This window comes from Podarcis filfolensis (assembly GCF_964270895.1).
Source record: "Podarcis filfolensis genome assembly, chromosome: 7".
Lineage (NCBI taxonomy): Eukaryota > Metazoa > Chordata > Lepidosauria > Squamata > Lacertidae > Podarcis > Podarcis filfolensis.
In genome coordinates, this window is record NC_139603.1 from 63,502,446 (window position 1) to 63,527,398 (window position 24,953).

General features: G+C 43.1%; 1 protein-coding gene and 1 long non-coding RNA gene across 6 annotated transcripts in view; one reads left to right on the plus strand and one right to left on the minus strand.

Moving 5' to 3' along the window:
• Nucleotides 1-12,049: 12,049 nt before the first annotated feature.
• On the minus strand, nucleotides 12,050-18,066 carry LOC310766850. Of its 2 annotated transcripts, XR_014550457.1 has the most exons (3): nucleotides 17,930-18,066; nucleotides 14,380-14,407; nucleotides 12,050-12,706 (listed from the first exon to the last, which is right to left on the minus strand). It is a non-coding gene; the product is annotated as an uncharacterized lncRNA (long non-coding RNA). The 2 variants fall into 2 exon arrangements; XR_014550458.1 differs by lacking the exon at nucleotides 12,050-12,706 and having other exon boundaries at nucleotides 13,733-14,407.
• WWP1 (WW domain containing E3 ubiquitin protein ligase 1) overlaps nucleotides 17,996-24,953 on the plus strand; it is a 45,473-nt gene continuing 38,515 nt past the window's right edge. Inside the window, exon 1 of one of the 4 annotated variants that reach the window (XM_083623244.1) lies at nucleotides 17,996-18,512. The gene's annotated coding sequence lies outside the window, so the exon portion shown is untranslated. Of the gene's footprint in view, nucleotides 18,513-19,249; nucleotides 19,429-24,953 lie in introns of those variants that run through there. The other 3 variants (XM_083623246.1, XM_083623245.1, XM_083623247.1) reach the window with 3 other exon arrangements.

Sequence of the window (24,953 nt, forward strand, 5' to 3'; positions counted from 1 at the left end):
CTTTGTATCTGGCAACAGCTTTTCCCATCCCAATGGACATGGTAATTAATTATCTGTAGCAGTTTACTGGTGAGCTGAAAAAGAACTTCACGGAGATCTTCAAGCACACACATGCACATACACGGTAACTGCCTCCTTGCGGCATTGTCTCACGCAGCTGTGATCTATGAATATTACAGTCATATGAGTGGAGATTATGACTTGGGCTGTTCTTTCACCCAGTTGACACGCTGCCAGGAAGAAACAAAGAAGGAAGTAATGTTGCTCACCACAAAAACAAGAGAGAAAACAGATTTTCTCAAATTTTGTTGGTACATGACATGTTTTGGACCGAAGATTTCCCCTCTCCCCTTAAGTTCTCAAGCAGACTTTTATTTTAGGCAAATCCCCTATCCACATTTGAATGACAAACATGTATTCCACTCATTACGAATGAGAATAAAATGGCTGTTATACCTTTGTTACTGGACCTACTTAGTGAAAACTCTTTGAGCTCTACAACACAAGGTGAATTTACCGTAATGAAAACTTTAAAAGGTAAAAACAAAACACTCCCAAATCTTGTTAATACTAGTCCTCAGTAGACTTCTTCACTCACGGTCGAAATGGAAACATGTTCCCAAGCCATCCTTGCAAACAGAAGAAAGCCAATTAAGAGGGAAAGACCCACGAAATCAAGCCTGAAATATTTTCGCACACACATCACAGCCACATGGAATTGTTCCACATAGGGCTGGTCCAAATGTTTCATGGTCTTAGGTCAGTGGTGTTCAAACTTTTTTCCAAAGAGGGCCAGACTTGATGAAGTGAAGGGCCGACCAAAGTTGTTGAGGTTTTTTTAAGGATTTTACCCCAGGAAATAAACTACCACAGAGGCCGGGTTGAACTGACCGGCGGGCCAGATCAGGGCCCTGAGATGGACTTTGGACATTCCTGTCTTAGGTGAAGGACAATGTGGTGCTTCCTCCCATTCCCTGTACAAAGCTGACCAAACTAGCAGCTGAAACCTACTGCAATGCTGACAGTGGGACAGCATCTTCCATTATGCCTGGAACCAGGAAGATAGCTTGAGGGAGGAGGAACAGACCCCATGGCACACACACAGCTCTGTCCTCTAACACCTTGACGCTCCCCCCTGCCCTCAACAACTGCTACCTGAGGCAGCTGCCTCCCTCCACACACCCTAATATTAGGGCTGGCTCTGATACCACACAGAAGTAACTGCCATGTGCTTTAGTATGCATAAAGGGAGCCAAAGCCTTAAGCAGGAAGAGGCTGCATTCCTCTACAATGTGTATTCTGATTTTTCACATTATGTAGATATGTGTGATTTTTCAGCCCAGTGAGACAATGATGTGCTCGTCTTAATCACCGCAGCAGTGGAGCTGCTGTATTAGAATCACAGAATTGTAGAGTTGGAAGGAACTTGAAGAGTCATTCCTGCAATGCAGGAATCTTAGCACAGAATCATAGAATTGTAAGTTGGGAAGGGCTGTAGCTCATTGGTGAAGCATCTGCCTTGCATGCAGAAACTCTTAACTTCGATCCCCAGCATCTGCAGGCAGGGCTGGGAGAGATTCCCTGCCTAAACCTTGGAGGGCTGTTGCCAGTCTGTGCAAGCAATATTGAGCTGGCTGTGTTCCACCTATATTCTGCTATTACCTACTCAATTTATAAACAGCCCACATCTGTGGATTGGGGTCAATTTTATCCATGTGGATATCTTGTATTTGATCTAGTCAAACATGTGCAAAAAAGAGAAAATACCGGATGACATGTATTAGGTATGTGTAAACCCCCCCCCCTTTAAGCTTGCACCTTTAAAATGACCTGTAAAAGACCCTAATGTAGCATACACCCATGAAAATAATTTGCTGTGCTTCCTTCTTGATTAATGTACATTAGTTGCTGACTAATCTTAAAACAAGGGACAAAAGAAAACATGAATCCAATAGATTTTTTAAAAATGTAGACAAGTTATGGCATTCTGCTATTCATGATTGCAGACACTCCATTCCGTTTCGCCTCCCTGTTATTTCTCCCCCACCCCACCCCTGGACAACAGATACTTCTGTGATTCCCCAAGGGCAGTTAGTCCCCATCTGGGGGTTCTCCTCTCTTTCCCAAAGTTTTTTGTACTTCTCCAAACTTGGGATTGCTCCCAGTGGCGAAGCTGCATGCTCTGGCACCGGGGGTGGAGAGCAGGCAGGGGCGTGGCTGGCGTGTGTCCCGGGGGCTGGGCACGTCACTCATGGGGGCGTGGCACCTGGCATGGTGCATGGGGGGGGGGTGCTGTCGGGAGTTCAGCCTACATTCGAGTAGGACCCTGGCAGAGATACATGCCCGACTGGCATGTTCTCTCCCTCCTGGTCTGTCGTTCGGGAGCTTCAAAAGCTTTTTTCAGCCCAAACATCACAGCGACCGATGCCAACAGACATCGGCACACTCAGGGATCCACAGAGTTTGCGCAGTTGTGTAACAGACCTCAGCAACTCAGCATTTTGGCTAATCTACTTTATTTACATATAAACACACACTGCAACATGGCCCCCTCTCTCTCGAGCATCAGACAGCAAAGAGAAAAAGGACAAAGGACAATAGTCCCACTTCACGGAACAAGTAACACAAAAACACAAACATCCTGCCTTCATCACTTCCCACTCTGTGGAATCAAAACATATACTGTCATGTGATAGGCAACAATCCTATGACTGCAATCACGGAGCAGGAATTCTAATGGTGCCGGTGATTGCCAGTGAATCCGCCAGTGATTGCCCCATGCCTGCTAATACCTCCCCCCCCCTGTGGTTGGATGGGGCCGATTTGGGTTTTGACTACATGAGCAATGGCACTCACAGCCCAAACATCAGAAATAGAAGGGAATGATGTCACCATATGCCACTGACAGAGGGGGGTGTTTTCCTAAACTCAGCTCAGCGCATGACTCATGATATGGGCAGGTGTGCCAGGCAGATCACTCTGTCTAGCATACCAGTATGTCATGAAGCTTTGAGCAGCTGGCCATGGAGCATAGTGTTTTTTTAGAATATCGGAGGCTGGTGCTATCAAGTTCTTCTCATGCAGCCTTCAAGTGCACTTATGGTGAGAAGAATCTGTAGCTAGGAAAACTGCTGCTGTTACGCAAGACTGTAAGTCAGGAGGTTGAACTTTATTGAGGAAAGCTGCTTGACAATCCCTGACAATCACCACAAAATACTTTTGCTATTTTTCTGGTCCTCTCCACTCCAAGTGAGCTCTCAATGTGATCACTTCAGTTAAGTAAATGCAATTTCAAAGAATCCCCTGCTGCAAAGAGAAGGAATCCAAACAATGTTAAGGCTCTGTACTTTGTGGATTTCTCTTACCACATAAATACAGAGAAATGACTAAACCAAGTTAGAGACAACTTTCCTTCCAGGCCTTTTTCTAAAACTGTAACACACTCCAGTTGCTGCAAATGGATAATACCCATATTTCTGTCTAGTAAAGTAGGTTAACCTTTGCACCTACTTGTTGGAGAACTCTGAAGTGCTCTTGATTATTTGTACAGTAGCTGAAAGATTATATGGCCCCTCTCAGATAATTTGTTTAAGCACAGCAACAGTGGCCCAATTGCTCCGTTGTGCCAAAGACAGGATCAAGATGTCTTCCGTCCCCCAGGGTACAGTTCTGTTGCAGGAATATTTTGTGCAACCTTTGCAATTGTGATTGAAGCATGGAATGTGGTTCCATGAGTGCCAAAAAAACACCTATGGATTATTGTAGAAGAAGGGGCTCTTTGACCTTCCTAATGATGTTGGACTCCAACCCCCATGCGCCCCAGTCAGTATGACCAAAAGTAAGGGATGATGCGACTTGTAGTCCAACGTCAATCACAAGTGATGGAGCTCACTTCACTCAGTGAAGGCTGATCCAACCGCAGTCCATCTGCCTTCTTGCTTACAACCAGTCCTGGCTGCCTGCTTCATTCTCCTTAATCTCAGTATCGCCACTGTAGAGCTCAACAGGGAGGAAGAGGATGGGAGACAATACCAGGACTGATTGGCTCTGCCTGTCAGAGGCTCTGGCTACTGCTGACATTCTGGCTTTCTGTCCTACCTGACCCAGTGGGCACCAGCCACCACTATCTCCACCCCATCATATGCTCATAGTTTCCCCCCTTTTATTATTATTCTATATTCTCTAGATACTTAATGCCTCAATGCAGTACCACCTTACAGCCTCTAGTCAGGGTCTCTTCTCAAACTTGTCACGTGCTGATTCTTCACACACACACTCCCAGTTGGAGGGAGGCATCTTTCCCCCAGCGCTGATGGTTATCTCATTCAAAAGCAGAACAACCATTTGCAACAGGTTCCTAATCATTACCTCCCATCAGCCAACTGTCTTTGGGCTGTTAACCAGCAATCTGCCTAACAAATGAACGGTCAGCCAGAAGCTGTTTTAACCAGCAACTTGCATGGCTTTAAAAGAGAGTTTAGACACATTGACTTCATTTGCTGTGTCAAATTACTTGGCTTGGGGGTGGTGACAGCACGAAACGAGGGATTTGAGGGGTTTGTGGCACAAAACAGCACTAAACTAGCACTAAACGTTAGCATCAGTTTGGGGAGGGATCCAGAATTTTGGGGTCACACGTTAATGAAGCTGAGTGAAAAGGGTTATCAGTGGTTACTAAGCGTGATGGTCCTCTACCTTCCCTATTTGGGACAGTGTGCCACCTCTGAGGTGGAGAGAGAACCCTGGCATTCAGTTCCTGCTTGTTGCTGACCACTCTGAAAACAAGAGGCTGGACTACATGGGCCTTTGGCCTGATCCAGCAGGGCTCTTCTTATGCTCTTACTTTCTTATAAGCCATAACAATATGATATGATTGTTTTACAAAACCACCTTCCAAGGTCCAAAGTGTTGGAACAATTATGCTATAACATTTGGCACTGACAAGGCATTTAGTACAGCTAACGCCCCTGACTTTAATAGCTTAATGTTTATAATTTTAAGACCGCACACTTTGACCATTATTTGCAAAGCTTATCTATTGATTTGCAGCATGTAACACAGCAATGAGCAATTAGTTCCCCATCACCGTGTATTCCTTTTAGTGCAAAACGCTAACTCCCCCACCCCTGCTTTATAGCCATGCTTGATAAACACACACATGTATGTTTTGACCCCAAGAGGAGGCATGGCAGAAAATTCATATTTGCTAGAGTCAGCCAGGCAAGAGGCTATTTTCAAGCCAGTGATGCAGTAAATACAGGCTATTTTCTGCATCAGTAGAAACTGCTGTACCCCCCAGTGAAGTGTATCGTTTCCAGAGAGAGCTCAGTCTCAAACACACCTGGAAGCCAGTGCTGCCCCCTAATCCTAAGCAAGGATGGGTTTTGTTTACTTAATAGTGAGAAAGACACTGGATGGTATTAGACTAGATCTGAAATCAATGGACTCAAGTTAATTGTGCGTATGGCTTTGGCAAATACAACCTACTCTGACATGTTCAGAGGCCCTTAAATATGTAGAGACAGCCACTCTAGATATTTCAGGAATCTGCTGAAAATAGATTATTGGTCTAAACCTGGCTCAAATTAAGCTCTTCCCAAGCAAGAATTAAAAGTCTGCATGTCTACATACAAAAGGTCTGAAAGTCAAAAGTGAGAGTGCCTGCTGGATGAGTGTTCCACAGAATAGGACTGGTGACACTACATGCCCTATTTCTAGAGGACACCAGTCAATTCTTTGTAACCCTGGGGACAACTAGTAATATTCCTCCCAGTGACCTCATGCTGGACCTCATCATTGTCCTTCCAGATAGCAATCTTACAGTTCCAATTCTTCTTAGTTTCATGATTCGCACTTGGAAAGAAATCTAAGGCCCCACAGTTGCCTAAACTGTACCAGCTCAGAGTTTCACTACTTCTTTTTCAAAGCTCATCACATCCAATTGATGCAATGGTCAAGTGAGGGTCAAGTAGTTGGCTAATACCTACAGCCTTCTATGGAACCAGAGATGGCTTGGACAGCCCAAAATATAAAGGAAACTGTTTGAATGTGGAATGCTGGTGGTTTAACCTTTAACCTTTGAATCTGTGGCTTTCACCAATATAGAGGGACAAATAACTAGCTAGCAGTTTGCACACTGGGTTAATAAATCACACTGTGCACAAGTTGTATGCTAGAGTATGCAGCCTGATCTATCCTGCTTCCCTTCTCCCCCATATAGCTTAGCTTTATGCCATAGCACAGCCCAATGTCATAACACATTGGCACTCCAGCAACAAACATGGTTTCAGGCTGGGTAGTGATTGTGGCCTGTGAGGGCAGAACATACCATGAACCTCAGTGTGGATGTAAAACCAATGCGATTTGTTGTTGTTATAGCTGCTGCCGCACTAGTGGTACATAGTTATCTCCCACTTGGACTACTGCAATGCGCTCTACACAGGGCTACCTTTGGGAGGAGACTTAGAAACAACTACAATTAATCCAGAAAGTGGCTGCTAGACTGGTGACTGGGAGCCACTGCCAGAACCACATAACACCAGTTCTAAAAGACCTACATTGGCTACCAGTACGTTTCCAAGCACAATTCAAAGTGTCAACTTTGCCATTTAAAGCCCTTAATGGCTTCAGCCCTGTATACCTGAAGGAGCATCTCCACCCCCGTTGTTCAGCCCAGACATTGAGATCTAGCTCTGAGGGCCTTCTGGCAGTTCCCCCATTGCGAGAAGTGAAGTTACAGGCAGAGGGCCTTCTCAGTAGTCACACCCACCCCGTGGAACCCCCTCCTGTCAGATGTCAAAGAGGTAAATAATTATACTACCTTCTGTAGACATCCGAAGGCAGGCTTAAATCTGGACGCTTTTAATGTGTGATGTTCTGTTGTGTTATTGTTGTTGTGTTTCCGTATATTATTTTGGGAAGCTGCCCAGAGTGGCTGGGCAACCCAGTCAGATGGGCGGGGTAAAAAAATAAAAGAATTATAAATTATTAGCCCAAAGCATCCAAAATGTACCATTGGTGAAGGCTAACACACACTGCACCTCATACTCTTTTAAATTTGGGAGTTGCTTTTAGGTTAATCTGTTTAGGACCCTGCTATAGGGCAGATGGGACGCGGCGCTGTGGGTTAAACCACAGAGCCTAGGACTTGCCGATCAGAAGGTGGGCGGTTCGAATCCCCGTGACGGGGTGAGCTCCCGTTGCTCGGTCCCGGCTCCTGCCAACCTAGCAGCTCAAAAGCATGTCAAAATGCAAGTAGATAAATAGGTACCGCTCCGGCGGGAAGGTTAACGGTGTTTCCGTGCGCTGCTCTGGTTTGCCAGAAGTGGCTTAGTCATGCTGGCCACATGACCCGGAAGCTGTACGCTGGCTCCCTCAGCCAATGAAGCGCCGCAACCCCAGAGTCGGCCACGACTGGACCTAATGGTCAGAGGTCCCTTTATCCTTATAGTCCAGATGCACTACAGGAAGAATTGACTTAATGCAACATTGTGATACTGCATGGGCAGAAATTGACCCCCCCCCCTGCAAAAAAGAAAGAATTGTACACAGTTTTGTATACACAGCTGCACACAGTACACTTTGTACACAGCATTGTTGAAGCAGCTGACCTCTTTCCCTTTTGGCACTGAAAGCCAAATCAATCAGTCCAGCCAGGTGCAGTCAGGGAGGAAAAAACCTGCTCATCATCAATAGATGCTGGCAACTGTTTTCAAGTTCCCCAAGCCTTGGGGGCAAAGTTTTGTTTTGGTATCATGAAATTAGATCTCTAAGTGATACCCACATTTAGCACATTCTTCAGGTGAGGCTGTCACTTCATCTCCATTTCAGAAAAGCAGGTCTGCTTTTTACCAACTACCAGCTATTTTTAGGCAAAGGAACCCACTTAAAATGTGCATGAATTTAAATGAATTTAGATGGGTAAATGAAAAAGTGGTGTTTGCTTATTAAATTTGTTCCCAGTTAGGCAGCTTAAATGACTTGGCATATCAGTGGATGTGAAATTTTTGAAATAAGGTGCACCATGCAGAAAAGAGTAAAAGCACAGCATAAAGTAGGCTAAAAAGAAAATAATTTGCATGTAACTGAAATCTGGTGGGTCATGAAGGTGCACTAGGCAAGTGAACCCCTGGGTTGAGTCATGAAGGGTACTGATTCTAGTATACTTAATAGTGAATTGTATGTCAAATCCCAATTAAATAGCATATTTCCAAAAATACTAGGCATGATCCTGACAAAAGAACAAAAGTATGTGCTTAGCTCTCCCATATTAAAATCAAGATGGCTTAAAAGGTACTTCTATGTTTTATGGATGTTTAAATTTTAATGTATTAATGGGATTGTTTTATTGTGTTTATTTTGGAGGTTTATCATTTGTGATGAAACTTTTTAGTGTTTTGTAAGCTGCTTATAAGCATAATTTTGCATTAATTAATAATAATAATAATAATTTGGAATACCGTATATAAAATTTATTGTTGTTGCTATGGTTGTGCTGTTGTTGGTTATCGCTTACCTTTATCTTGATCATGCCCCAAATGCTTTATTAGCAGAGCGCCATCAGCTGAAACTCTCTCTGTCCCCCTTTCTCTCCATTTCCTCCTCCTCCTCCTCCTCACCCCTAAAGTTTGTAGTAATATTCCAAAGACAAATACTGAAACATCTTTGGGAAAACTCTAAAACTGTATTTGGTGAAAAGGATTCATAGTTGTGAGCACATGCCTGGTTGAATGAAAGTGAGTTCAAGACACTGAGCCATTTTGTAACTTTTTGACCTTCCAGGTTTCTACCTTCCAAGCACGTATCTGTAGATAAGACTATAATGTTTCCTATATGAAAATTCTGGGGGTTGCATAAAGCAGGAAATGACTAGTCATTTTAGTATTCCACACTTCAGCATTTTCCTTCTCCTGTTTTTTGTTGATCTGCAGGCTCGGCACACTTCCTCTTTGGGTGTACTGTACTTTTTCGGTGTAATAAAACAAATGTAATCATCAGTGAAGACACCCTTCTTCGAAAAACATAACATGAAACCTAGCTTGTGGCAGTCCTCTTGTTCCCTAATTGTCTCCCATTTCAAATAACTACTGAAGTGAGTGGATTTTGCCAAAAATCAAAAGGAAAAAAAGATGCTGATGAAAGGCATTGCTCTTGCGAGACATAATTTGAATCAATGTATTTTTGATGCCATAGAAGAGGTAAAACCAGATCTTGACAATCTGTACAGTTACTGACAGCACAAGCCTATGCATGTCTACTTAGAAATGATCCCCACTGAGGTCAACAAGACCTATTCCCAGGTAAGTGTGTATAGGACTGCAGTCGACAAAGCAAAAACTTAAGCATCCTAACATTTTCTCAACTACATTTATGTAAGCTTTATTCTTTCAAATAAAGCAGATGTCAAGGAATGCTTGGGGATGTTAAAGCACATATCAGAATTTCACTAAGGTCCTGCCTGCAGGCTTCCCACAGGCATGTGGTAGGTCACTATGAGAAAAGGATGCTGGAATTGATGTGCCTTTGATCCAAGGAGCCTCTTTTTATGTCCTTAACATAAATTTCAATGGGGTTTGGGGTTTTCTTAGGTACGAGAAATTTATACCACTGTAACAATATTCCAGATATCTGTGAGTCTGTGTTTTCATTTCTTCTCCTTCTGCTGGCAGCACTTATCATTAGAAAGCTGAGAGGGAGAGGGTACTAGACTCTGCTTGAGCAACCTGTGACTTCTTTACCTGGAAGAAAATCCTAAGACCATGACATCCTACTTTCCAGAAGCAGTAAGGAAAAGCCTCTCTCAGTGCGCCTTTAAAGGCTACTGTGACATCAGCAGGCAACAAATCTCCTTTAGTTTATTCTGTTCTCTGTTTTGTATGCTTGAAAATTAGAAGTTCTCAGAGGCAAGCTGCGCCATGCAGCAGATTTGAAAACATTTGATTAGCACAGCTACTGCCTTGGACAAATTTGGTACAATCTATATGTTGTGGATGCAAGTTTACACTTCTCCCCTCCTGTGCATATTAAGAAAAGTCCTTTCTACCCCAATTCAACTTTAAATGTACATTCTACCACTTAATTGGCATCTTGCTAGCACTTAAAAAGACTACAGAGAAACAAGTACTGAATGAAAACAAGGGTTTTTGAGCAGGAACTCCTGGGCTACATCCACACTAAACATTTAAAGCACCTGGCTTCTCCCAAGGAATCCTGGGAACTGTAGTTTGTTAAGGGTGCTGGAAATTATTGCTCTGTGAGGGTTCCCAGGATTCTTTGGGGGAGGGAAGCTGTGAGCTTTAAATGTATGGTGCAGATGTGACTGTGTTGGTTCCTTTATTCCTTCTCCATATAGGTATTTCATCATAACAGCAGCAAAAGAGAGGGCACACAGAAGGGACATTTTATCATCTGGACCAAAGGAAAATTTGACCTGGGGCATCAGATTAATGTGTGGTTAGAAATTGCCAGCTGCAATTTGGCTGCTGCTAGTTGAAACTGTAGGTTAGACAGCGTAAAGTTCCTGACCCAAGCCTCCCAATCTTCATACAAACAGACATACAGTGACACAGATTCAAGCAGAGACAAGGAGTCCTGCTGCAGAAGAGCTTATTAGAGAACTGACACTCTTAGAACGAGCAACTGAAAGGTGCAGTTATAATGACAGCCTCAACAAATTGAGATGTACAGTTTCAAACTGTCCCTATTTATACACTTACAGAGAGCTGCTGCTCTATACAGCAGAACTCAGGGATGTCTTCAGAAGGATAGATAATGATATCTCCACCCTGCCAAGGGGACCATGTTAGAAAACTAGAACTGCATGTGCAAACCATGATAATCTCAAGGGGGGGGTTGTGTGTGTGGCCATGTGAGCCAGCATCTGCTGGAAAGATTCATCTTTTAAAGCCAACACACACAGTTGTGCTCCCCAACCCACCCATTGGCCAGCACATTTACTGAATCGTCTCTGGCCAGGGGTGGGGAACCTCTGTGATGCTGGTAGTGGAGTTCATTGAGGCTGGCCCTCTAAGGGTCACATGCCAGCTAGCCCTAGAAGCACCATTGATTCTGTGACACTGCCTGCCACAAGTAATTTAATCTATGGGTGATGACCCATAGATGAGACCCATAGATGACCCACTAGCTGAGACCTAGTAAAAGAATCCCAATAAGAGGGGTGGAGAAAAGAAAGGAGAAACACAGAGCAGGAGTAGAGACAAGATTCATCTACTACATAGCAGAGTTGTCACAATACTATAGAACAGATGTTATGAAGTCAGTAGCTTCCTATATGGAAACACTCATGGATAGAAATGTCTTGTAATAATAATAGCTTGATCAGGCCAACGTATGTCTTGAAGTTGGATAATGGCAAGTTAAAATCTGCAGCAGAGATGAAATTTTACAGAAAGTGAAAACTGAAAAGACAATGTTGAAAAGTAGCCGCAGAGGCCTACCAAAGTTTGGGGAACAATTATTTTGGGATCAAAACATGTCTATGGCACTGCTTCAAACATTTTCTTTTGCTATTAATTTACTATGTATATTTTACATGTTTGTATTAAAATTAAAACTATGAAACTTCTTAAGCATTCTATATGACAGCTAGATCACTCAAGTCTGTGAATGATACTGCTGATCATAATGTTCTATAAAAGAACATTACCACTGTAGCTACATTTGTCTATGATTTATTGCTTATTGTAGGCAGGGGTAATATGGCTGAATGCCCAGGGAGGCACTTGGCCATAAATCTAACCTTTTAAAAATCTTAAGACTGGGCTGAAAACTGAACATCCTCAGTAACATGATAGACCATTGAGAAATCAGTGCTTAGCTCATGGTGTAGCCAAAATTGAGCACTTTTGCATTTCACTGATTTCCACTGGGATAGTTAAGGATATGCATAACTGTTTTCCATTGAAATCAATGGACCTAAAAGTACTTAACTTTGTCATGTTGTACGTGCATAATACTTCAGTTGCACAAGACATTTTGCAATCTTCTGAACGGCACTTTCTCCATAATAGGTATTTCTAACATACAGTAAAGAGGAACTGATTTTGAGTTTTACTAGGCTCTGATCAGATGTAGGGAGTAGAGCAAGCTGACTGGACTTCCACTGCTTCTCTAAAGAGCTGCCAATTGCATTCATTTTGTTTCAACCACAAGTCGGACTAGACTTTAAAAACCACCATTGATCTATTTAGTATGGATTCTCCTTTCCCAGTTCCCAGTTTGTAATGTTAGAGCAAGGATGAATCTTTGTTTGATGCAATAAAAAATTGTAAATCATAGAATTGTAGAGTTGGAAGGGACTCTGTGGACCATCTAGTCCAATGTGACGAAAGTTACATATTCCAAATAATCAAGCAGCAGCTCTACGACCACGAAAGACAGCGCTTGTTACCTCATACTCCGAGATCCTATTCTCTGGAGGCCTTAGGTATTGCAAAACCCTACGGAACCTGTGCCAAATATCTAAAGGATCTACTACTCCCTTCCCATTGAAGAGCCTTTATGCTCACAATATTAAATGCCTTCCCCTCTGCAGTGACCAAAGGTAGATTCTCTCATACCCCATATCAAGCCCGTCTGTGTGCCTGCAACCAAGTAGTACCTGATTCAATGGACCACATTCTCTTAGACTGCTTTCTACACAGTAGACCTTGCCAACTGGTGCTGAGCAAAATGTTGGACCTCCGGCCTGTAACACCAAGAAGTCAAATGAGGTTTCTCCTGGCAGATCGGGGAAAAAATATCACTGTTTTAGTAGCTTCCTTTCTAGCCACAATTTTGCCCGAAAGGGTTTCCAACGAACCATCCTTTTGGGGGACAGGGCAAAGCAGAATATCTAAGTGCACACGATCACAGTGTGACCTGATGATCCTCGACAGCTTCACCCTTGTCCTTTTAATTATCCCAGTGACCTGAAATGTTTTATACTGTGATGCCAATTTGATTTGATTTTTATTTTAGTCCAACCCCCTGCAATGCAGCTGTTCCATATGGGATCAAACCTGCAACCTCAGCATTATCAGCACGATGCTCTAATCAACTGAGCTATCCAGGCTTTTTGTGATGCTGCCAGTTGCCCCATGCTGGCATTTGTGCCATTAGAGTACATTATCAAATCAGAATTACTTGAGGGCTTGCAAATGTTGGGATACTAGATAATAGGCTCGGAGGACTGACATTTACAGGAGCATATTCAGAGGCACATAGTCTCCTTTTTGTAAGGGGCAGGTTGCTGAAAGCATATTGCACCAGTGTTCCATTATTTGCCCTGACTCTGAATTAATCCCAGGTTCAAGTCTTCTATGTACATCTGAGAGACAGTGAATAGCTCAAAGTCACTTGGTATGCTTCATGGCTAAATAGTTGAATACTGTACTCTTACCAAAACCCCACAATGCCATAACACACAATTGTGCCAGGATCGGAGTTATATGATCTTCCGGTTATGTACCCTCTGAACAGCATTATTAATCATTATTGTTTGCATTGATGCCTCACCTTATGGGCAAAGCAGTTCACAAGGCAAAATTCTGTATACAAAACAACGTCGTGCTGGAGCTGTGTGGAAAGGGAGAGGCTAAATATTTGATTCAGGATAACTGAGCTCTCATTCTGTTCTGCTGTTCTGTTGTAGGATAAGCAAACAATGGCCAATTCAGGGTAGAGCGATGAGATAATTTTACTATGGCCAATAGAATCAAAAACATCTCTAAGAGGCATTTATTAAGGCATTTATTTTCTAGAAAATACTTTAGGACAAAACAGGATCTTATTTCTATGTAAATCTGATGCCGGGCAGAGAAAGACTGACAAGGTAAAGAGAACTGACAACAGTAATTCTGTAGCAGGAGAGGACTGGAAATACCAGGGCTGATCTACCTCTCTGTCATGTGAGAATCTTAAGTTTTTTATCCACTGATCTTTCTTCTTGTTCACCTTACAAAACTAGTTGAAGGTAACTATGCTGGTTTATGGGGGCAGGACTGGGGATCCAAAGGCAACACTAGCATAGCATGAGGACTAATTGGAAAACACCATGAAGAAGCAGGGGGACTGTACAGAGGACTGGCCTCTACGAAGGACTGCTTGGTCTAAGCCTGATTTAAAAATTAAGAACCAAGGGCAAGCAGGGGCTTTGAAGTTGCCCCTTAGCAGTCAGCAACAGGACAGCAGACTGAGCAGTTCTGGGCATCACTGGGTCAGTTTTTCCCATGATGGTGAGATGCATTTAAATTATAGAGATTCTTTCAAATTTTATATCTCTACATTGGCACAGGCACATTTTGTGCAAATTTGCTTCCTCTTTTTTGGTGTTGTGTAGGTGCCTATGATATAATGTAGTGAGAAAGCTGTTGAGCTCACCAGAATTCTCTTCTCCAGGCTGGGTCTTCTGCCAAAAGAAAAAAAAAAAAACTGGTGGTGGTTGGTTGTGGAAAGAATATTTGTGGGCATGTTGGAAAAGGCAAATCTGCAAATTGCAACAGTGTCAAGCCATAGCTATGGGTAGACATGTTGATCTAAGTTGCTTACAAAGCAGGTAAGTATTTATTGCTGTTTCCTAAACAAGAGACAGTAACCAGAAACTAGATCAGCATGGAAGAGCTGACTTGCTAAATGAAACCACAGCTCTTTGCATGTTAATTAAGGTAAACTTGGGAATATGGCAGTAATTTACTCTTATTTAGTCCTACCCCAGCATAGTAGGGCTGTATGTGCAGCTGATACAGATGTGCATCAGAATGGTCATCTAGTTCTATTGAACTAGACTGATGTGCCTGAGTATGCTCATCCCATAGGAGCATAATCACACATGCATCAAAATATTATTAGATATAGATCAGGACGACAATGTGCAAGGAAAACAGAACATTAATTTGAATACTGTTTAGCCTTTGGGACAGTGTATATGATCAATTTAAAATCATAAATGCATGCCGCTTATTGTGCTGCTATTGTGCTTGTTTTCTTTCTCCTTTTTAAAAATACCTGCTTGCTTTAATTATTTGCATTTTATCTTGTTGCTGTTTTAAAATTTGTTTGTATGCTGTTTGAAGATTAATTGGTCAAAAGGCTGAGTATGTGTATGACATGGCAAGGTGCTTTTCCATCATTTCTCTTTTCTCATTAATTGGAAAAATGTAGTCTAAACAGATGCATTTGTTAACATGCCTGACATAGTTTTGGTTGGTTTGCTTTAAGCATGGATCAGGTGATCCACGATTCTAAGAAAGGGAAAGGACCTTCATCTGCCTTATCAGATGACATGAACTGCAGTTATGCCATAATAAATGTGTTATATCTTTTAAGTGCCACAAGTCTCTTTGTTGTTTTTGCTGCAACAAAATAGCAGGCTGCCTCTCTGGAAATCTAGTTCAAGAAATATTTTAATCAGAGGCACCTTTTTAATTGATTCATCTAACTGATATAGCTTGCAGCCCTACTGGGGTGTAAACAGTGGGGTCAAAAGATCATGAAATGAAAAGAGTAAAAGATAAAGGTAAAGGACCCCTGACAGTTAAGTCCAGTCGCGAAAGACTGTAGTAGTGGCTTATCTGAAACTTGTAGGGTATTACTACTGCTATTCTTTTCTTTTGGGTATATGCATACATGCACATATGCCCCTGGCAGCTGAAGAGGCCACCATGCCTGTGATGAAGTGAAATCTAGTCCACAAAAATTATACTGCAAGACAATTGTTACCTTGTCTTACTTATTTGCTATATTTATATCCCGCCTTACTTACAAGGCAATGGCATATGCCATTCTCCCCTTCTCCATTTTATCTGCACAACTGTCCTGGAGTTAGGCTGACTGGCCCAAGCTCACCCATCCCTGGCCCAAATTCACCCCTGTGGGCTTCATGGCTGAGTGAGAATTTGAATTGGGCTCTTGGTTGTTTATACCTCAAACAGTTGCTTAATAACTACCTATTGCAAAAGCATTTCATGTTAATCCTTGTAAATGCTTAATCTGTTAAAAGAAAAGTGGTGCGGCAAAACCTTCCAAGCTTTTGAAGAGAGTACAGAATGTTATTCTCTCACACACTAAAGGATAGCTTGTCTTTAAAAAGTTCAAAATAGCCTTCCCTAAAAGTGATGTATTGAATGGACACTATTCTACTTTCAATATCTTGCTCGCTCATGTTCTTTTCAGTATTCGAATCCACTTGGATGAAAAACCTTTGCGGAGATATTAAATATGTTTTGATTTATGGCTTGGCATATAACCTTTCTAGAACCTTGAGGTCAATTTAAAAAGTAAGAATCCTGCATGAAGCATATTACATTTCCTTCCAGCATAATGAAAAGGTATACCCTGCTGAGATGATGGGTCCAATAGTATATGGAGTTTTAATTTGATCCTGCTAACTTGAAGTATTGCAAGCTAGGATATGCAATTGCTGCATGTCACACCGTCACTGGAATATGATTCTTGTGTGTGCCTTATGTAATTTCTTTTAACTTAAAAAAGTTGGGCTAAGGTTAACATATAAATTTCTGCCCTCTGAAAAATGTTAGTGAGGACAGGAAGTTTTTCCATGCAATTTTCTTATGCTTCATATATATATATATTTGTTGAAAACTACTTTTCAGAGAACTTAATATGCTATATTTTTCCTGTGTGTTGTTCAGAGTTCTGGAAATACACACAGGCCATGCTATCCAAATGCTTGTTATGCAAAAAATCACTTATCCAAACACAATGAATTAGTACCCCAACCTTGCTATACACACTCATATATCCAAACAGCCAGAGGTGCATGTAGTTCTGTAAACAAATAAGTGCTGGTGGTGCCATACTGGAGAGCTGTATGAGTCTAGGGTTGCCATACATTCGGAATTTTCTGGACATAGCCAGGAAATGTATCTGAATTTTAACCTTTTGAAATATGACAATCCTCTATGAGTCATACACCATGCCTGCTAAGCCAGACTGCTGCTCTCAGGTGTGATGGAAGTCACTGTCCCTTTGCCAGTGCTGAAGTAAGATCCAGCTGCCCTTCCAGCCAACTCCTGCTTCGGGCAGCAAATTGTCTTGGGGCAGGCCTTGTGCATGCCCCCAAGTTGGATGATGCCTTAGTATGTTTAACATTGCAGACTTGATATGCTATACAATTAAAATTGCTTTTGCCTTCCCTCAGCATCAAACAAGGAAACTAACCCTAGCCAAGTGGTCAGATAGGGGGAAACTCGGGTCAGATTGGTTTACAACTGGCTAGGTAACAATTCATGCTCCTTCTTTAGTTGCTTTACAGGGTAATGCTATGCATGTTTTCTTCAGAAGTGGGTCCCACTGTGTTCATTGGGGCTCACTCCCAGGTAAGTGAACATAGGCATGAACAAGGCCGGCCCACCCATGAGGGAAGGTGTGGCAACTGCCTCAGGTGGCAGACCCACAATCCTGCTGTATATATTTACAAGCCCCTTCTTCCTGATGCAGATCTTCACTTCTACCCCTTTTTCCTTAGTAGGGAGGAGGTGGCACCATTTTGTGGCTCGCCTCAGGTGCCGAAATGTCTTGGGCTGGCCTTGGGGTTGAAACCTTCGACCTTCCATCAGTTTTGCCTCATCGGCTGACAAGCCACAAACCTGCTCAGGTTACTCCATTCATGGCACAGAGAGGCTTGTTGAACAGGCTCACCTCTTCCTATCGAGCCCTAGAAGCTTATATATATATATATATATACACAAAAATGCATAAATATAGTAATATTTTGTTTTTATTTTTAAATAAAAACTCAGTCGTGTCCTCTTGAGCAACTCTAAAAACGCCCCCACTCGGCCAGCTTTTCCAGTTAATTCGGTATAATACTCCCCCTGCCACCCGTCTCGTTTTCTCTCCCACTTGGTTCAGCCCGGGCCAAACGGCGCGCCTCTTTGAAGACATTCTTCCTCAGTTCCCACCCCCTTACTTTTCTCAGCCAGTGGTTCAGCCCGGGACCTCCGCTCGCCGGCGGAGAGCGGTACTACTGTAAATCAAACTGCTGCTCTTTGCTCCAACAAGTTCCATCTCCTCAGCTCCTTTTGCGTAGTAGGGCTTGAAGCGCCATGTGTGCGCGTGCGCAGGGCGGCCAGGGCGGCCCCGCCCCGCCCCCCTTCTCCTTTCGCCGCTTCAGTCGCGTTTGGGTTGCCTCGCGCCGGATCCTCCTCCTCCTCCCCCTCCCTCCCTCCTTCCCTCTCCACCTCGACGGTTGGGGCGCGCGCCGCCAGTGGCAGGCGGGAGACGGGGCGCGCGCGCGCCATCTCTGCCTCTCTCTCTCTCTGTGTGTCTCTTTTTTTCTGTGAGCCAGGAGGAGGGGAGCCTCCAATGCCGCTGCTGTGAGATGGCATCATTTTGTTGCGCTGTGGCGGCAGGGGCGTTAGTGGCAGCGGCGTTTGGGAGCGGTGCCGAGGGCTGAGGCGGCGGCGGCGGCTGGCGTGGAGGGGGAAGGACAACCCTCCGCCACAGCGAGGCGGCGGCGGCGGCACCACAGCGCAGCTGGGCTCAGAGCCACGGTAAGGCAGGCACCGAAAAGCAGCCAGCTTGACTGGACTGACTGACAAATAAACAGGCTGCGCAGCCAACGCCAGCTCTTCTCGGTCGGTTCCTGGCGGTGGTGGCCTGACGGAGACTCCTGAGGGAGAGAAGCGTCGTGGGGGCCCTGCATTTCTCGCCCCCTTTGGGGGAGGGGGGTGCCTCGCTTTAGTGGGTGGGAGGAAAGGGTGCGAAACTGCGAGTCCCCCCCCGCACCCACTCACCCACCCCTTCTCTCTCTTTACGGGCCCTCCTGCTGGTTCGGGGGGTGGAGGGCGAAGGGTGCCCCGTGTCTTCTTGCTTTGCCTGCCTCCCCCTTCCAACCCCTTTGCCACTCTTGCCCTGGTGTCACCTTGTTTATTCATTTCGTGGATCTTTAACTGGCGGCAGGGGCGGGGTAAGGCAGGCCGTGGGAGATGGGCCAGCTTGAGCCTTGAACCCTGTTAGCAGCGCTGAGTGGATTGGCAGAGCCGTCAGCGCCCTGGGAAGCAGTCCCGCCCGGGCGGCCCCCTGCCTCTCGATCCAAAGGGGGAGGAGAATATTAGTTACATTTTGATTGCTGTTTACCTTCGTTCTTGGAAAGGGGGTAGAGGAAGAAGGAAGAGGCACTCTCACTTTGGGATGACCTACTGTGACTCTGCAGCCTGTCATTCTCTCTCTCCCCCGCCCCCCAGCTTCGTCCTATCACCCTCCCTCTTTTTGCCCAAAATACTGCACAACATTGCTTTTCTCTATTGCTGCAAAGGGAATGGAAGGCCTGCGACGGTTGATCATACCTTCCTACCAGAATACCGCGTATTCCACCACGTATCTGAAATAATATTGTTTGCAGCTGGATTCTGTTGTATGCTTGGTTGAAAGTTAAGTCGCACTGAATCTGATGTGACTTGCTTCCAAGTAAGTGGGCTTTTGATGTAGCCTTAACGAATGCTAATAATAAAAAAGATAGTGTTATGCAATAGGACGGTAATGGGACTCTTCAGAAACTCGATCAGAACAAGGAAGGTCCTGCATAATAGAGGCTTACAATACTTCAGTGTTGAGGTGATGTGACAGTGTCTGCTCTAAGTCTTATGCAGCTGAACTCTCCCAAAATGTTAACAACTCTACAAGTTATTACAATTAGTGCTCAAGTACTGTGTGTTTGTAAATCTACATGGCTGAATGTGCACTGTTGAGTATTTTATTATTAAGTTTCTAGTATGAATCAAATATATCATATTCTGTTTTTCTGTTGCGAAGCCAAGGGTTTCCAGGGTATTCATGAGATGCCAGCTATACTCAGACATGTTTTTAGTGCAGTTGCTACACTATGTGCCTTAGACCATGGCTTGAGACCGAAATACTGTACATGTTCAGATGTTGCTTTTTTGACATGCAGGTGTTCTACAGCAGTAGTTTTCATCAGATTCAGTACCCATCTTTAACCCCAACCTGCAATATGGAATCATTTTATTTGGACTTTCTAGGACATATTTAGACATCACACTAAACAAAGGTTTTCCTCAACACAAGAGCCACAGTGAACCTCAGGCTTGAGTGCGCCCCTATTTTCACCCACATGGCCAGGAGAATTTTGGAAGCTTTTATTTTAATTTCTTTTAACTATAACTTTACATTTTGTCTAAATGGTAGATCACAGTTTAACACCAACAGTGCTAAACAGTCAGTTTAAATAAGAATAATTATTTCCAGTTCAGGCAAAATAAGAAGTCATGTTTATAGGAAACAGGAAATAAGTTTCCATAGTCTTTCTATTCCATCTGTGTAGGAGGAGAAAATGGAAGAAGGGGAGTGGGAGCCCAAGGTTTGCTTCTTTTTGTGCATGTCTTTCTAAACCATGATTTAACACAGGATGAGAAACCTTTCTATTTCCTGCAACATTCCTTTGGAAATGCTAGAGACAAAAGCGTTCCAGATTGAGTGATCCAAAATAAAGACTGCCCTGCTTCAATTTTCACTAATGTTAAAATTTGCAGGCCTGTTCTGCCCAGATGTAAGCCTCATTGGATTTGATTGGTTGATCTCAAGTATATAGAGGTTTTTAAAACATACAACAAACTAATACAGCACTGATCTGAATACCTATTTCTCTCCAACTGTAGTATGCCCCCCACCCATGCATAAGTTTGGCAGAAGCTTACTATTTTTTCCTTAAGCAGCTGGGGGGAAAACTTAATCTCTCCAAACCATATAATCAGAAAGAAGAGGTGAGGGAGAACATCAATCATTTTTTTCTCAAGTAAAATACTCCCCTTCCACTTGCTCAGGAGCTACATGGAAAGATCAGGAAAATGCTTCTTTAAAAACCCAGGAAAATTAAGGAGTAAATAAAAAGGAAGCAACTCTGTTGGGATGGAAGAATAGAGTATTTGGGTCAGGGATTACATGTCTGGGTTCAGGACAGAAAATGCATGTGTGAATGACTTGTGCTAGAGAATGGGCATGGGGGGAGCACAATCTCCTTGGTTCTGGACCTCTCAGTGGTTTTTTATATCATTGACCATGGCTGTCTGTCTCAGATGTCACTTGAGGACACTGTTCCTGCATGGGGGTTACAGTTCAGAAGATGGTGCTGGAGGACTTATGTTCTACCTATTGTCCTTTGGCATTCTTCACGGTCCTTTTTTATTTCCCATACTTTTTAACATACATGAAACTACTAGTGAGGTCATGCAGCTCCATCTCTCTTTTCCACATTCTTATCCTAAGGAAACCCTGAACAGATACCTGGGGGCAGTGTTTGGGTAGATGAGGTTAAACAACAAGACAAAAGTGCTGTGAGTTGGGGAAAACTGCACATCCAGTTGGCATTGTATTCCCCCTAAGGGGCCAAGTGAACATTTTGGGAGTGCTCCTGGACTTGGTGCTATCTGTGGAGGCACATGTAACATTGGTGGCCCATGTGTTTTAACTAGTTTGAGCTGTTTTGTCTTATCCAGAGGAGGCAGATCTTGCCTCAGTGTCATTTGTGTTGGTTACATTCAGGTTGGATTACTTGAATGCACTCTGCATGGAGCTTCTCTTAAAGATGATACAGTAGTTTCAATTACTGCACCACGTATGTGGTAGCAAGAACACTTCTAGGAGTCAAGCGTTCTTATCTTATTACAGCGCCAGTTACACTACCTGCCTGTTCACCTCTGGGCCCAATTTAAGGTGATGGTGTTTAAAATAGTAAAGACTTTGGGTCTAGACTGTCAGAAGGACTGCCTACATTAATAAGTACCTGCTAGAAACCTGAGATTGACATCCGAGGCCCTTCTCTGTGGTCCACTGATAAAAATGGTCAGGTTGTTGAGTACAAACCCATATTTCTGAAATGCCGTCTCTGAGGGAATTCATATGGCTCCATTTCTGCTGATCTTCAGGGAAACCCAGGTTTTTTTTTTGTTGTAATTTGGTCAGCTTTTGGATGATTTTAGGATTTTATCTATTGCTGTTATTTTCGTGTTAATTGGTTTTACTGCTACTTTAAATTTTGGATTTTTAATGTATAGCATTGATTTGTTGGGAAAGTATACACACTAAAAGATAAAGTAGAAACATGCTGTAGCTGTCACAATGCCTTCTTCCACATAATGGAGTTCCTTTACATTTGGTCTCTTAATATCTGCTTTTTCTGTTAAAGCTAAGCCCTAAAAATAAATGGTGGTGGCATGATTACTTTTGGATTACAACACTTTTGGGTTACAACACAAGGAACTGAAGACCAATGTTCTGCAATAGGAAACTGGATCTGAATCCTTATGTCTTCTAACCCTGCTCCCCAGGCCTAATTCAATGGGTGGATGGGGCTGTCCTCTGCCAATCACCTGACTTCACAATGACATTGGGTGACATGACACTTTGAAAAGGCAGGTATGCTTCAGATGCCAGGTGTGCAGATGATTGATGGGGCTTTAAAACTCATTTTGGCCCATTACCTTTTTATCAGCTCACACCTGACATATAGGACATCACGTGACTGGCAGGTAAGCATGGCTTAGCCAAAATAGAGGTTTCTCTAGCCATGTTCTACAATGTGTGTAACTTATGTAATATTCCTTTTAGGCATGGTCTAGCCAAAGCTAAGCACCTAAGATTGCAGTATTATGCATACTTTGGAGTATTAAGCATAATTTGATTTACTTCCATAGCATGCATAGGAGCAGATTGTAAGTCACATTGATTTAAATAAAATAGATTTAAGTATGCTCAGACCAGTGGGATTTGTAGCCCCTTTCTTCACTTGAGTATCAGCATAAACTTGGTGCTTAAGATGATCCTCTAAATAAAGTGGTTAAAGTGTTAATCTTTGAGTTTCTGTTTAAAAAATGAAAATCAGCTGAGTGTGTACACAGGTTGGGGACAGTTAGAACAGGGCTAGGCAACCTCAGGCTCAGGCCAAACATTGCCTTCCAGACTTTTTGCAGGCCACAACCCCTCTCCCCACATCACACCTTTCACTGGTATTGCTTTACCATATTGCTTTATATTTGAGTGTTTCTGCCTTGCTGAAATGTGTCCTTTGCCTCTGATAATGACTCTTCCTTGCCTGGATAGAGAATAGAGAGGGGTATGTAAATGTGCATGGAAATAATCCTATCATACAAAGGTGAAATGTTCACTGCTCTTCTCACTTTTGCATGTGGCCCCCAGAAGGTTGCCCAGAAGGGAGTGAGGCCCTCTGCCTGGAAAAGGTACCATCCATCCCTGAGTTAGTGGTTGAGTTCTCATGTTATTGCTGTTTAGGTGTAATGGGGCAGTGGAAACTGTGAGTAAGATAATGTGGTGTGTCCTGTGAGTTCATCTTATAGCATGGTGGATAAAAATCAATGTTTGATATACTTGGGTTTAAAAAGTCATTTATTAAGAATTTATGTTAAAATAAATTTGTTAAAATGAAACCTTGCAAGTTAAACTCCACTATTCTTAACTAGTAGCCGCTGGTGGAGTGGGACAGTTTAGCTTACCTGGCTTTTCAGTGTGGAGGTTGCTTCTGAGAACCAACAGGAGGGATGAGGCAGTGGGCAACGTGAAGGTGAGGCAAATTAACTCTGCTGCTGCACCCACATCATACCCACCTTCCTGCTCCTTACTTTGTGTTAGGTAGTCAGGTAAGCAATGCCACTCCATTCCACCGCTTCTGCTCCTTAAATTTGAATTGGTTAGCTGCCTGATTCACATGTAATAATGGCTCTGTGGATGAGCCTCCAAAAGATCACGTGAAGTATAGGGCTCACATGCTCCACCTTCCTTCTCCTGTGGTACGGCTAGGAGGAAGACTTCTGCTCTGTTCAGTTGTGCTTTCAATGGCTTAGTGTTGCATATAAAACAGGGTTCATGGCTTAAAACACACAAGGATAGTTAAACAAGTCAATTTCATAACTCATAATTAGCTTGAATTTAACTCATGAATTTATTTGGTTATGTTTGGTTATTCAAAAATTCTGGAGAGTAATCTTGGTTTAAAAAAAATCACAGGATAACAGATCATTGTGATCCAAAGAAAATATTACTAGCCTATCTAAAGTAATATGTTGAGAAAGATGATTTAGATATACTGCTGACTGTGTTAGTAGCAAATGCCTTGGAATGGCTCAAAAAACAATTGTGATATTGCTTGGATGTAGTTCTGTACACACGTAGAGGGAAGGACCATTGAATTAAATTGGTGTTACTTTGTGTAAACATGCATAGGATTTAGCTGAGGAGAGTCCTATTTGGAACTGATCCTCCATCCTGGGATGAAGCTGAGAAAGCTGATGAAAATTTAAGTGGACAAGACATAGCACCAGTGCGACATGGTTATCTCTGGCTGAATATAAACTGTATAAAAAGGACAGGGAATGACATACTGGAGGTGGTGTCACTCTGGACATCAAAGAGGACATTAAGACTAGCAAGCTAGAAATCCCTGAAGGGGCAGGTCCTTCCACAGGACTCTTGTGGTTGGTGATACTGGGCCACTTAGTAATTTAGTACAAAACATATTATCACTCCCCTGATCAAAATTCTTCAGGATATCTTGAGATGAAGAATAAAATCAAGGAAGCATCCTAAGGATTCAGATGTTGTAGTGATGAGTGACATCAATTACCCATACATAGACTGGCTCTATATGTGTTCCAGTCATGACCAAGAGGTAAAATTTTTATATAGAGGCAGCCCACTGTTTGTGCAAATTCTAAATGTTCATGACTGCATATTGCACCGAATCCAGAAATATCATAAATACATTACTGAAACATCACTAAAATGGTGGGGTGTTTGCAGGCTTTTTCAGTGGGTTTCAGTTATACGTGATTTCACTGTTGCTCATGGTGCCTTGGAATGTAACCCCACATAAACAAGGGGCTGCCTGTACACTAAATCACTGTGCCCTAGAACAGTTGGTCATGCAATTGATCAGAGTGGTGGTGATCCTGGAATTAACCTTG